Source organism: Schistocerca gregaria, chromosome 2, assembly GCF_023897955.1.
Source record: "Schistocerca gregaria isolate iqSchGreg1 chromosome 2, iqSchGreg1.2, whole genome shotgun sequence".
Taxonomy (NCBI): Eukaryota; Metazoa; Arthropoda; class Insecta; order Orthoptera; family Acrididae; genus Schistocerca; species Schistocerca gregaria.
The window spans coordinates 180,757,217-180,769,770 of record NC_064921.1 but is presented as its reverse complement, the minus strand read 5'-3'; the positions used below and the strand labels follow the sequence as shown (position 1 = coordinate 180,769,770).

General features: G+C 41.5%; 1 protein-coding gene across 1 annotated transcript in view; it reads right to left on the bottom strand.

Moving 5' to 3' along the window:
* LOC126335612 (glutathione S-transferase 1-1-like) overlaps positions 1-8,455 on the bottom strand; it is a 46,042-nt gene extending 37,587 nt beyond the window's left edge. Inside the window, exon 1 of the mRNA XM_049999065.1 lies at positions 8,381-8,455. The gene's annotated coding sequence lies outside the window, so the exon portion shown is untranslated. The remainder of the gene's footprint in view (positions 1-8,380) is intronic.
* Between the last annotated feature and the right edge of the window lie 4,099 nt (positions 8,456-12,554).

Here is a 12,554-nt window from a genome sequence, read left to right as displayed (position 1 = left end):
TTTTTTGTTTTCCTTGCTTGGTATTTGGGGGAGATGTTCATTGCGGTAAGACCGAAATAACTGATTTCGGGCATATACGGAGCAAAATAGAAGTACATGAAATGTCAAAGCGACACATCAATATTGTTCTTAGTCTTTCATTTTTAGACAAAATAAACAATCAGCAAAAATTAGATTCCCAAAATAGACAAACAACTGACAGCTACAACAGACGTGTAGAAAAGAATAGATTATATTGAATTTATTTGTAAACTGTATTCAGTTCTGTGGTGCTTTGGAACTGGCACTCAGGTGCCACGATGAACCTGATGCCTGTCAAAATAAGGGGATTTTCCGACAGCTAATTCACTTCAGTGACGAACAGGATAAAGATCTTCACGTTCATCTTAGTGAAGCATCAGTGTTCAAAGGCATGTCTAAGACTATTCAGAACGAACTACTGCAATGCATCTTAGAAGTGTACCATGATGAAGTTCGTAAAGAGATAAAACTTGCCGCATTTGTTGCAATAATCGTGGATGAAACCGCAGTTCTGACTTGCAAATTTCAATTGGTTATTGTTTTGCGTTATATTGTTGAGGCAAACCTGTTGAAAGATTTTGGAACTTTGTTAATCCAGGAAGTCAGAATGTTCATACTATAGCTGAGAGTATTTTGAAAGAAATTGAAGCATTAATTGGCGACCACCGAGAAAAACTAATAGCCCAGAGTTAAGACGTTGCAAACGTTACGAGTGGAATCGGGGTCTGAAATTAATGAAAGGCAAACACCCAAATGAAAACTATACCCATTGTCATGCGCATCAGTTCAATCTTACTATATCTACGGTAGCCTCTGTTAATCGCAACGGCCGAATTTTGTGCACATCTTTCAGGGAACTTCTTCCTTCTTTTTTAACTCTCCACAAAGATCAAAAGTGTTGCATAGCATTGTTGAAAAAAGCTTGCACCGTGTGTGTCACGAGATGGAATTGCCATCCTGGAGTGGTATAAGATGTTTTTGGAAACAGGAAAGATCCTATTACTGTTATGGAAGTCCCTGAAACAGGTGAGAGAATAAAACTATCTCCTACCATTGAAAAAGCTGGTTCATACAAACAAAGACTGCAAGATTACGATTCATTTTCTGACTATGAGCTTTCTATAAGATAATTCCTCTTGCAAACGTGCTTTTTAATCAGCTTCAGGAGAAGACATCCAGAACTTTGAAGTGGTAATGCAAAACATCAGAGATGACATTGACTCAATCCTTAACGACATTAGTTTCGAATATGACGAAACGGTGCCTGCCAAGGAGCCAAGCTATTTTCATGGGCATAAATTAAGAGATGCTTTTGAAATGTGCGTTGTCATCCTTTCTGAAACAAAATTAAATTTTCAGTTCAATGGACACCTCATTGCATCCCACTTATTTGTTGTAAATCAGTCTGACAAATATATCACAAATTTTCCACACAAATACCTTGAAATGACAGACACTTATACATTTCTGGAAAAAAGAAATTAGAAGGGTGAGCTTACTGTCTACTGCATTAGATTGCGTTGAGAGCAGTTTCCGGCACAGTTCCGTTTCTTTCGCTGATTCTAGAGGATGAACTTTGTGACATATTCGACGCGACTCTTAAAAGTTTTGAAACTGCTCATAATGACGCCATCTCGACATTAGAAGCTGAGCGATGCTTTTCCATGCTCAAGAGAATTAAAACGTTTCTACAAAACACCATGAAAGAAGAACGACTGAGTGCCTTAGGGATGCTATCTTGTGAAACGTCATTCGTGTGTAATATTGAAGATTTGAATTTCGAAGTGACAGATTTATTTTCGAAGGAGTGGATTTCCAATATCGTTCCTGATAAATATTTTGAAGCTGCCATCCCGAAGTAATAAAGTTGCTACTTTTGGTGAGTACAGTGCCTCGAGTTTTAAATGTCAGTAATTTGATTAAATTTGCTTCGCAATATCCAGATTACAAGTTCGAATAATTTATACATGCTCTGGCAGTCTATGGGAGAAGAGAGCGCAGTGGGAGGACACGTCACGCCTCCCTCTCACAGGCCTGACAGCCTACGTCCGTGTTCTGTGGTCCTGGAAAGGCAGAACCGATCTAATAATGGACATACGGATCACTAATCTTTCTGGTTTTGTGAGAGTCGTATTCTAACCCTATGACAGAACAAGATTGCTCTCTGCACTCAATTCAAAATAAGAAAAGGAAACAACCAGCAAGCACAACTCAAATCAAAGCTGAGCACACAAATTATTCGGTAACGGGTAGAGCGCAACTGTTGGCTGATACTGGCAGTGCCGTTAACGTGGTGGTTCAGGCCCCATCTCCACCACACTCTACTTACGTCTGCCACGTAAAAGTGACCGCTTGTACCCTGTGAGCAGTGAAGAATTGTGCTGTTTATATGTGTGTGCGCGCGTGTGCATATGTGTGTACAAGAGCGATTTTGGAGGCAGGCATTGGAAAAAGAGAGCTAAAGCAACCTCACTCTCTCTTTTTGTTTTTATGGTTTTGATTTTAATGATTATACTTGATTTTTCATTTGCTAGACTAAGTCTTATTTTCTTACACAAACGCTTGCTATCATGTTCTCCAGCAATATATCAAACTCTCACAGTGCATAAGGAGGGTGCTATTGTAATAAGAGTTTATTTCTGTCATTTTGTTTGATGTGATACCTTATGAAATATATGAATTATTGACTAAATGCCATAATATTTTTTTTTTTTTTTTTTTTTTTTTTTTTTTTTTTTTTTTTTTTTTTGCACCACCAACGAAATGCGTCAGCGGCCGCCACTGCTGTACGCAGATACTTGGTGTCATATATTTCAAGAAACGCGATATTGTAGCCAAGATAGGCACGAATCCGGCGCCTACAACAGTAGTACAAGTTTATATGCCAACTAGCCCGGCAGACGACAAAGAGATTGAAGAAATGTGTGATGAGAAAAAATAAATTATTGAGATAGTGAGGGGAAACGAAAATTTAGTAGCTATGAGGGACTGGAATTCGATAGTAGGAAAAGTAGTAGGTGAATATGGAACAGCGATAAGGAATGAAAGAGAAAACTGCCTGGTAGAATTTTGTACCGAGCGTAACTTTATCATAGGTAACACTTGGTTTAAGAATCATGAAGGAAAGTTGTATATGTGGAAGAGGCCTAGAGACACTGGAAGGTTTCAGATGGATTATATATTATAGAGATTTAATAATCAGTTTTAAATTGGAAGACATTTCCAGGGGCAGATGTGGACTCTGACCACAATCTATTGGTTATGAACTGTGGATTAAAACTGAAGAAACTGAAAAAAGGTGGGAATTTGAGGAGATGGGACCTGGATAAACTGAAAGAACCAGAGGTTGAAGAGTGTTTCAGAGAGAGCATTAGGGAACGATTGACAAAAACGGGGGAAGAATATACGTTAGAAGAAGAATGGGTAGGTTTGAGAGATGAAATAGTGAAGGCAGTGGAGGATCAAGTAGGTAAAAAGACGAGGGCAAGTAGAAATCCTTGGGTAACAGAAGAGATATTGAATTTAATTGATGAAAGGAGAAAACATAAAAATGCAGTAAATGGAGCAGGCAAAAAGGACTACAATCGTCTCAAAAATGAGATCAACAGGAAGTTCAAAATGGATAAGCGGGTATGGCTAGAGGACAAATGTAAGGATGTAGAGGCATGTATCAGCAGTGGTAAGATAGATACTGCCTACAGAAAAGTTAAAGAGACCTTTGGAGGAAAGTGAACCACTTGTATAAATATCAAGAGCTCAGATGGAAACCCAGTTCTAAGCAAAGAAGGGAAAGAAGGAAGGTGGAAGGAGTATATATATGGTTTATACAAGAGCGATGTCCTTGAGAACAACATTATAGAAATGGAAGAGGAAATGGGAGACACGATACTGCGTGAAGAATTTGACAGAGCACTGAACGATCTAAATCAAAACAAGGCCCCGGGAGCATACAACATTTCAATTCCAAAGAAAGCACATGTTGACAGGTGAGAAAATTACCAAACTATCAGTTTAATAAGTCACGACTGGAAAATACTGACACGAATTCTTTACAGATGAATGGAAAAACCGGTAGAAGCCGACCTTGGGGAAGATCAGTTTGGACTCCGTAGAAATGTTGGAACACGTGAGGCAATACTGACCCTACGACTTATCTTAGAAGATAGGTTAAGGAAAGGCAAACCTACGTTTCTAGCATTTGTAGACTTAGAGAAAGCTTTTGACAATGTTGACTGGAATGCTCTCTTTCAAATTCTTAAGGTGGCGGGGGTCAAATACAGGAAGCAAAAGGCTATTTACAATTTGTACAAAAACCAGATATCAGTTATAAGAACCGACGGACATGAAAGGGAAGCAGCGGTTGGGAAGGGAGTGAGACAGGGTCGTAGCATATCCCCAATGTTGATCAATAGGTATATTGAACAAGCAGTAAAGGAAACAAAAGAAAAATTTGGAGTAGAAATTAAAATCAATGGAGAAGAAATAAAAATTTTGAGGTGTTGCCGATGACATCGTAATTCTGCCAGAGACACCAAAGGACCTGGAAGCGCAGTTGAACAGCATGGACAATGCCTTGAAAGAAGGCTATAAGATGAACATTAACAAAGGATAACGGAATGTAGTCTAAATCAGATGTTGCTGAGGGAATTCGATTATGAAATGAGACAGTTAAAGTAGTAGATACGTTTTGCTGTTTGGGGAGCAAAATAACTGATGATGGGCGAAGTAGACAGGATGTAAAATGTAAACTGACAATGGCAAGAAAACTTTTCTGTAGCAGAGAAATTTGTGAACATCGAACATAGGTTTAAGTGGTAGGAAGCCTTTTCTGAACGTATTTGTGTGGGGTATTGCCGCGTATGATAGTGAAACATGGACGATAAATAGTTTAGACAAAAAGAAAATAGAAGAAATGTGGAAGATTAGATGGATAGATCACATAACTAATGAGGAGGCATTGAACAGAATTGGGGAGAAGAGGAATTTGTGGCACAACTTGTCTAGAAGAAGAGATCGGTTGGTAGGACATGTTCTGAGGCATCAAGGGATCGCCCATTTAGTATTGGAGGGCAGCGTGGAGGGTAAAAACCGTAGAGGGAGACCAAGATATGAATTCACTAAGCAGATTCAGAAGGAGGTAGGGTGCAGTATTTACTTGAAAATGAAGAAGCTTGCACAAGATAGAGTAGCACGGAGAGCTGCATTAAACCAGTTTCTAGACTGAAGACCACTACAACAAAAATTTCAAGAAATCTGTCAAGAACTTGTTGAATTAATGTCTCACAGTATCACTGGGTTATTGATGAAACAACACGCTATTAAGCAGGAAGGTATAATATTTTGGCTCTTCTTAGTAATCGGCAGTCATTAGAACGTCACTTAAGACTATGCACCAAGGCTGGGGCCCGCCACGCACACAGCTCAATAGAAAAAGATGTGCTAGTAATGTAGTGCGTACATCAAGAGCATTTATAGATCGAAAAACCAATTATTGCCCGATAGTAACAACATACAGTGTCTAGGAGTAAGCGTGCAGACCAGTGTAAAGTGGCATGGTGACATAAAACCAGTTCTAGGAAAGTAGGTGTTAAGACTATCACAAATTTACCCACGAAAGCTCGGGACCAGCATTTCGGAAACTGCACGACTTTTGGGGTGTTCGAGGAGTGCTGTGGTGGTAGTCTTCAACACGTGACGAAACCAAGGTATACGTCGTGGGGTTGGGCGGCAACCGTCATTACAGGCGTCGAACGTCGTGGGCTGGGCAGACTTGTAAAACAGGACAGGCGGCGAACTGTGGTGGAAATAACATCGGACTTTAATGCTGGCCAGGTTATAAGTGCGTCTGAACACGCGGTGCACTGACCACTCCTAACGATGGGCTTCCTTAGACGACGACCCATGCATTTGTCAATGTTAACAGCACGACATCTTCAACAACTACTGAAATGGGCAAATGATCATCGACACTGAACGCTCGCACAGTGACAGACCATTGCACTGTCTGATGAATAACGATGCCTTCTTCTTCATGTCGGTGGGAGGGCGCGAGTCTGTCGTCTTCCAGGGGAACAGCTCCTTGACGCCTATACTGCCGGACGGAGACTAACTGACGGCGGCTCCATGATGTTCTAGGGAACATTCGAATGGCCATCCATGGGTCCGGTGGAGCTCGTAAAAGGCATCATGTCCACCAAGGAGGGTCGTACAATGGTTGCAGACCACGTATACCCTTAATAACGATCACGTTTCCTGAGAATAGTGACAATCTTCAATAGCAAAATGCACCATGTCAGAAGGCCAGGAGCGTGATGGAGTGGTTCGAGGAACATATTTGCGAATTCCAGTTGACGGGCTGGCCACTCAACGGGCCAGATCCAAACGCGATCTAAGACATCTGGCATGTAGTTGAACGTGGCGACAGAGCTCATTGCTCACTCCCCGGAATTTATGCGAGTTAGGTGACTTGTGCATGCAGAAATGTTGCAGCTCCCTCGAGCGACCTACCAAGTCCTCACTGCTTCCATTCCACGACGCGTCGCCGCTTTTATCTGTGCAAAAGGTGGACTTACCGGCTATAAGGTAGATGGCCATAACGTTCTGGCGGATCAGTATATTAGCCCTCTTTCTGCCGATTCTAGAGTATCGTGTCTCCTTACCAGGTGCGATGAGTGGTTTAGTGTTAAACATCCGTGAACGTACGTCCTAGCATAAGTCGTAATATATACAGAATGAGCATAAAGTCTTTCTCTGGTAAGAAATATTTGTTTCTAAGGAAATATGGTACATACAGATATGTGGCTCGTTGCAAATGGTAGCGCAATTCATAAAGCTGTTTTACGAATACGCTTTCACACATCTCTACGGTTTTTCTGAAAATGGTAGCTTAGCTCATGGGTGCAGTTCTGCATGTGTTCTGTCAGCATCTGATTCTTTTGTTTCCGTTTATTGTAGGCAACGTAATTCAGGAGTTCTGCTATCGCAATGGCCTCTACGTAGGAGAGAGCCGGTGTGGTAAAGCGGTTCTAGGCGCGTCAGTTTGGAACCGCGCGACTGCTATGGTCGCAGGTTCGAATCAAGCCTCGGAGATGGATGTGTGTGATGTCCTTAGGTTAGTTAGGTTTAAGTAGTTCTAAGTTCTAGGGGACTGATGACTTCAGAAGTTAAGTCCCTTAGTGCTCAGAGCCATTTGAACCACTTTTTTAGGAGAGAGCCCAACGTGTTTTCTGGTTTCATGAAACACCGTCGCCTCTAAAAGTTCAGCGATACTTCTGAAGTGCCTGTGGTCGAGATCTGTCAGATGTGAAGAGTATCAAAGGATGGTACGAGAAGATTAGAGAGACCGGCAGACTCAGTGACAAAGCAACTGGCGGCAGACTTGGGGTGAGTGACGACACCGTGCGTACAGCTTTTTAACGCAATCCACGAAAGTCGACGCGTCGTGTTTCCAGAGAAACAGCAATACCTCAGAGCGCAGTGATGAAGATTTTACACAAACGGCTGCATTTACGTGGATACAAGGTTCCAACTCTTGAAAGCTTGCAGGCAGATGATAGGTCTAGACGTTCTGAGCTTCCTAGGAAAATGCAGACAATGAAGCGACTTTTCACATCTCTGGGAATGGAAACAGACACAATGTGCGTATACGGGGTCCGTAGAACGTACAGATATTGCGATGCAGCAGGTAAGAGACAGACCAAAACTGAATGTTTGATGTGGCTTAATGCACTAGGCCGTTCTTTTTTACGGTAGTTTTCCCGTGCACCCTTCTCGAACAAGCAGAAATTATAGTGGTACAAAAAGTACTCTCCGCCAAATACCGAAAGATGTTATGTGGAGCTGAGTTGCAATGTACTCACTACTCCAGGTAGCTGGTATCAAATGTAAACAACTATCATTGATGTTCAAAAAATGGCTCTGAGCACTATGGGGTGGTCATTAGTCCCCTAGAACTTAGAACTACTTAAACCTAACTAACCTAAGGACATCACACACATCCATGCCCGAGGCAGGATTCGAACCTGCGACCGTAGCAGTCGCACGGTTCCGGACTGCGTGCCTAGAACCGCGAGACCACCGCGGCCGGCCTATCATTGATGTTGTTTCCATATTTGGTTAGTTCAGAAAGACAAATGCTTAGAAATATTAAGTGAGTTAAACGGTAATATAGAAAAAAAATTCTGTGTATTCCAGCAGTTTTACTGATACGCGAATATTGCAGTGACTTCTCTTACGACACGTGCAGAATTATTCCTCTTCCTCGACACAGATTTTACAACACGCTGTAGTCGAAGAGACCAACCATTTCACTGCCATACAGCTTTGGTGCGTACAGAATGACATTTGATGCGTTACTTACCTGGCGTCGTCAGCGTAGCACTTACTGCCTGTGGAGGCAATTTGCGTCTGTAGCCGACTTGTGGGCTGCTACTGGTTTTATGTGGACGCAGCGTCAAGGTCACTCAGCGCGCGCGCGCACATCGGCCGTGATAAGGCTCGCTCGAAACTTGCTTATCATGCCAGCTTGTTCTGCTCTGTGGAAAGCCCGTAACTTGTCTTAGAACCCGCAGCATTTCCTCTGTGACCGATTAGTCCATGGATTGTATTCCAACCTGCTCTTCAAAATGTTACTAATCACTTCCTGTGCTCTCTTGCTTGAAACTTTCGTGGCTCCTTTTTTAGGTTTGAGATTACACCTGCGAAACACAGAAATTAATTGAGTGAGGACTTTACTTTTACACGTTTACCCACATTTTCACTCACGGATTCACAGCTACGAGACTGGCTCTGTGGCTCTTATACTTGTCGTAGCACCCATAACGTGCGCTTATTAATTAAAAGACAAGAAAATTGCTGCAGTTACTCGATACTGAAACATAACGCTAGTAGCAAGGGCACTGACAGCCCTGCAGGACTTGGAAAAAGCACCCAAGCTCTATCCATCATGAAAGATATAACTGAGTGTCAAGTATGACCTATAGAGAGTATGATCCAATTCTTTCTGTCCGACGCGCGCATTGCTTTAAATTAGTATATAAACTTTGATGCCATATGTATTTTCTTATGAACTTCAGAGATTGTAGAAATACGTTTTCGAAGCTCGTGTACATAAGCTTGTATTACAACCGCAAGTTGTACATCAAAGGTACGGCGAATACGTACATTTTCGTTTAGTGTCTAATTAGTATAATAGAATAGCATCTAATTAGCCAGAGCCAAACAGTGAAGAAGATGTGACCTAACAACAAAAGTTTCATACACTCAAAACCGATTGTAAGACGAAAAAGAAAAAGATATAAGAAGAGCCCCAAAGAGTAAGAAATATCAATAGAAATAAAAACTGACAATAACAGGATTTTATTGTTCAGAGTAATTTGTATTACATTCATGAGATATAGTAAACATGTATTTCTGTTGCTTTAATGCCACTCAGCAGCACTCCCTATCTTGAGTTAATCTTGTAGTTAGTATACACAAAGTATATTAAATGTTTCTTACAATCTGTTTCATGTAGTTCTTATCCTTGGTTGCCCTACATTTTTTCGCTTCTGTCGCTGCTTCCATTGACAAAATTATTATACCTGAATGTCAAATCTTGTATCTTATTAAACTGGCGATTCTTATATCTGAGGTTTTCCAATGACCTCTTTCCATGCCAATTTTCCTACTTTTTCTGTATACATTGTTAACACGGTTCCGTGAAACCATGTTTCAAATTATTATATTTGCTTCCTGTGTTAGAACCTCGAAAAGAGCTGAACTTGGATGATGTACTCAAGTCGAGTTAAATCAGGTGACGTTGAGGGACATAGATTTGAAACTGAGACAGTGAAAGTAGAAGATGAGTTTTGCAGTTCCGGTAGCAAAATAATTAATGTAGGCAGAAGCGAAGAGGAAATATGAGTAAAATACAGATTGATACAAGAGCAGGAACTAGTATAAATGTAAATGTGTGTCTTATCTGGAAGTGTTTGTCTACTGACATAAAATTTTGTTATATAATGTCAATATACGTTCCCATTTCTTCGATGTGAAACATACAAGCAGTTGGATACTCAAAATTTAAACGTAAGTTCAAAGAAACGAACTCATTTAAATAATTTCAGCGATTACACAGTGAATTACATACTTGCGGTTATATAGTTATGAGTACTTAGTAACTTGAGAAAGCCACACGCTTTCTTTCACGATGCAAAACAGATCGCGACTCGTAGGGAAACAGAAACTGTTTTGCAATCCTTGATGTATACTTCTAATCTGTTTACAACTCTGGATAATCTCTAGTCTCAAGACAATGATGGACAGTGTTTTTCGTACGAGTCGCAGTTAACAAATGTCGATGAAGAACGAGGACTATCCTCAGGTCTCCCCCCTGATTTCGATTCTAACGGCGGGATAGAAGAACGTGTGAAGCTACTAGATTAAAAAGAACTAAACTGAAAGCCCAAATAAATCACTTCTCTTAGGTGTTAGCTACTGTTAGGAATTATTAGAATAAGACCACTGGAAATCGGTAAATAGTAGGACGCCGCAAAAGCGGTTGTAGCACATTACAGAGCTTGGTTCACAGGTGTGGAACTACGCTTCTAAAACAAAAATAAATCTATAAACACAAATTTAAAGTCAAGTCGTAAGAGACAGGTGAAGGGAAAAATCTATGAGGCTACGTTATCAACACGGAGGCCATTTTGGAAGCCACCATCTTGGGTGTAACTCGGAATGTACAATTAGAAAGGTGGTCATGCGACAGATAATCACACAATTGAAAACAGCGACTTCCCTTTGCGCATAGCTATATTCATTGAGTTGGGACTCATGTTTCTGCCTTACAGTTGATGCGAAACCTGACGGTGTAAACACAAACCGAGCGCATCGAGATGGTCCTGATATCAGGAGATTGGAGCACACGTGTTCTCGTAAAGGATTACGACCAACACCTACCTGAAAAATCAGCCACCACCCACACTGGGGTGTTAACACTTCTCGCGAAGTTCCGTAAAACTGGTTCTGTCGCAGACAAACTGAAACGTCTAAGAATGAAGAGCAACCAGTGTTCTGGGATCTTTCATTGAGAGTCTAAAGCGCAGAAGTCGCAGCATCTCACGGGGAACTTTGATCAACCATACGTTCCTAACGGGAATTTTCGTCACACATAAATCGCACCATTACAAAATTCTAAAGTTACCAAGAGTGATTTAGGCCGTCGGGTTAGGTCTTCAGAATGGGTGGCTTGCAAAGCTGGATGAAAACAGTAATACCCTATGACGTTCTGTTTAATTTCTATGTGAGTGGAGACGTCAGACGTGAGCTCTCATGAGTTAACTTCGTCGTAGGCGGATGGAGCCTCGAAACTGATGGTTTAAGGCGGAATGTGGAGTTCTCAACCGAGGTCCCGGGTTCTAACCCCACAGATTCTTTAATTTTCAATACAAATCATCAGCAATGGCGACCGAAACTCTCAGCATGAGGCCTACGGCCTTGTCAAAGGGGGGCGGGGAGTGGAAGGATGTTCAGGGCACTCTCTTGCCCATGGGGCAGTAAGCAGAAGGATGCAAAAGGCAATGGAAACCACTGCATTGAAGACACAGGTCATGTGGCTTGTAATAGAAAAAGTGTCATGATGATATCTCCTCTGGCAAAATATTCCGGACTAGTCCCCTATTCGGACCTCCGGGAGGAGACTACCAATGGGGAGATGACCATGAGAAAAATATTAAATACCCAACAAGAGGATAACGACCTACGAGTCGGGGCGTGGAATATAAGAAGATTCAGCGTGCTAGGGCAACTAAAATGGTAGGATTCGTTATGAATAGGAAGGTAGGACAGAGAGTGAGTTACTGTGAACAATTCAGTGATAGGGTTGTTCTCGTCGACAGCAAACCAACACCGGCAATGATGGTTCATGCACACATGTCGACGACGCGAGCATAAAATGAATAGACAGAGAAAGTAGAGAATATTGAACGTGTAATTCAGTACTAAAGGAAGATGAAAATCTAATAAACATGGGGGACTCGAATACGGTTGTAGAGGAAGGAGTAGAATAAAGGGTTACGGAGGAATATGGACTCGCTACTAGGGATGAAAGAAGAGACAGATTAATTGAATTCTACAAAAAATTTCAGCTAGTGATAGCGAGTACTCTGTCCAAAAAGCACAAGACGAAGTGGTATACTTGAAAAAGGCCGGGAGACTCAGGAAGATTTCAGTTAGATTACATCACGGTCAGAGCAAGATTCCCATACTAGAAATTGGATTGCAGACGTTCCCAGGGGCACATAGAGTGTAGATAACAATTTCGTAGAGACGAAAAGTTGGCGAAATTTGTGAGACTAGTGAAGAAGAATCAGTGCGCAAAGATATGGAAGTATTAAGGAATGAAGTTCTCTAAGACTGTAGACATTGCGATCAGGAATAGCTCAGTAGGCAGTTCAGTTGAAGAGAAATGGATATCTCCAAGAAGAGCAATCATGAAAGTTGGAGAAAGAAACGTAGGTACAAAGAAGGTAACGGAGAAGAAACCATGGGTA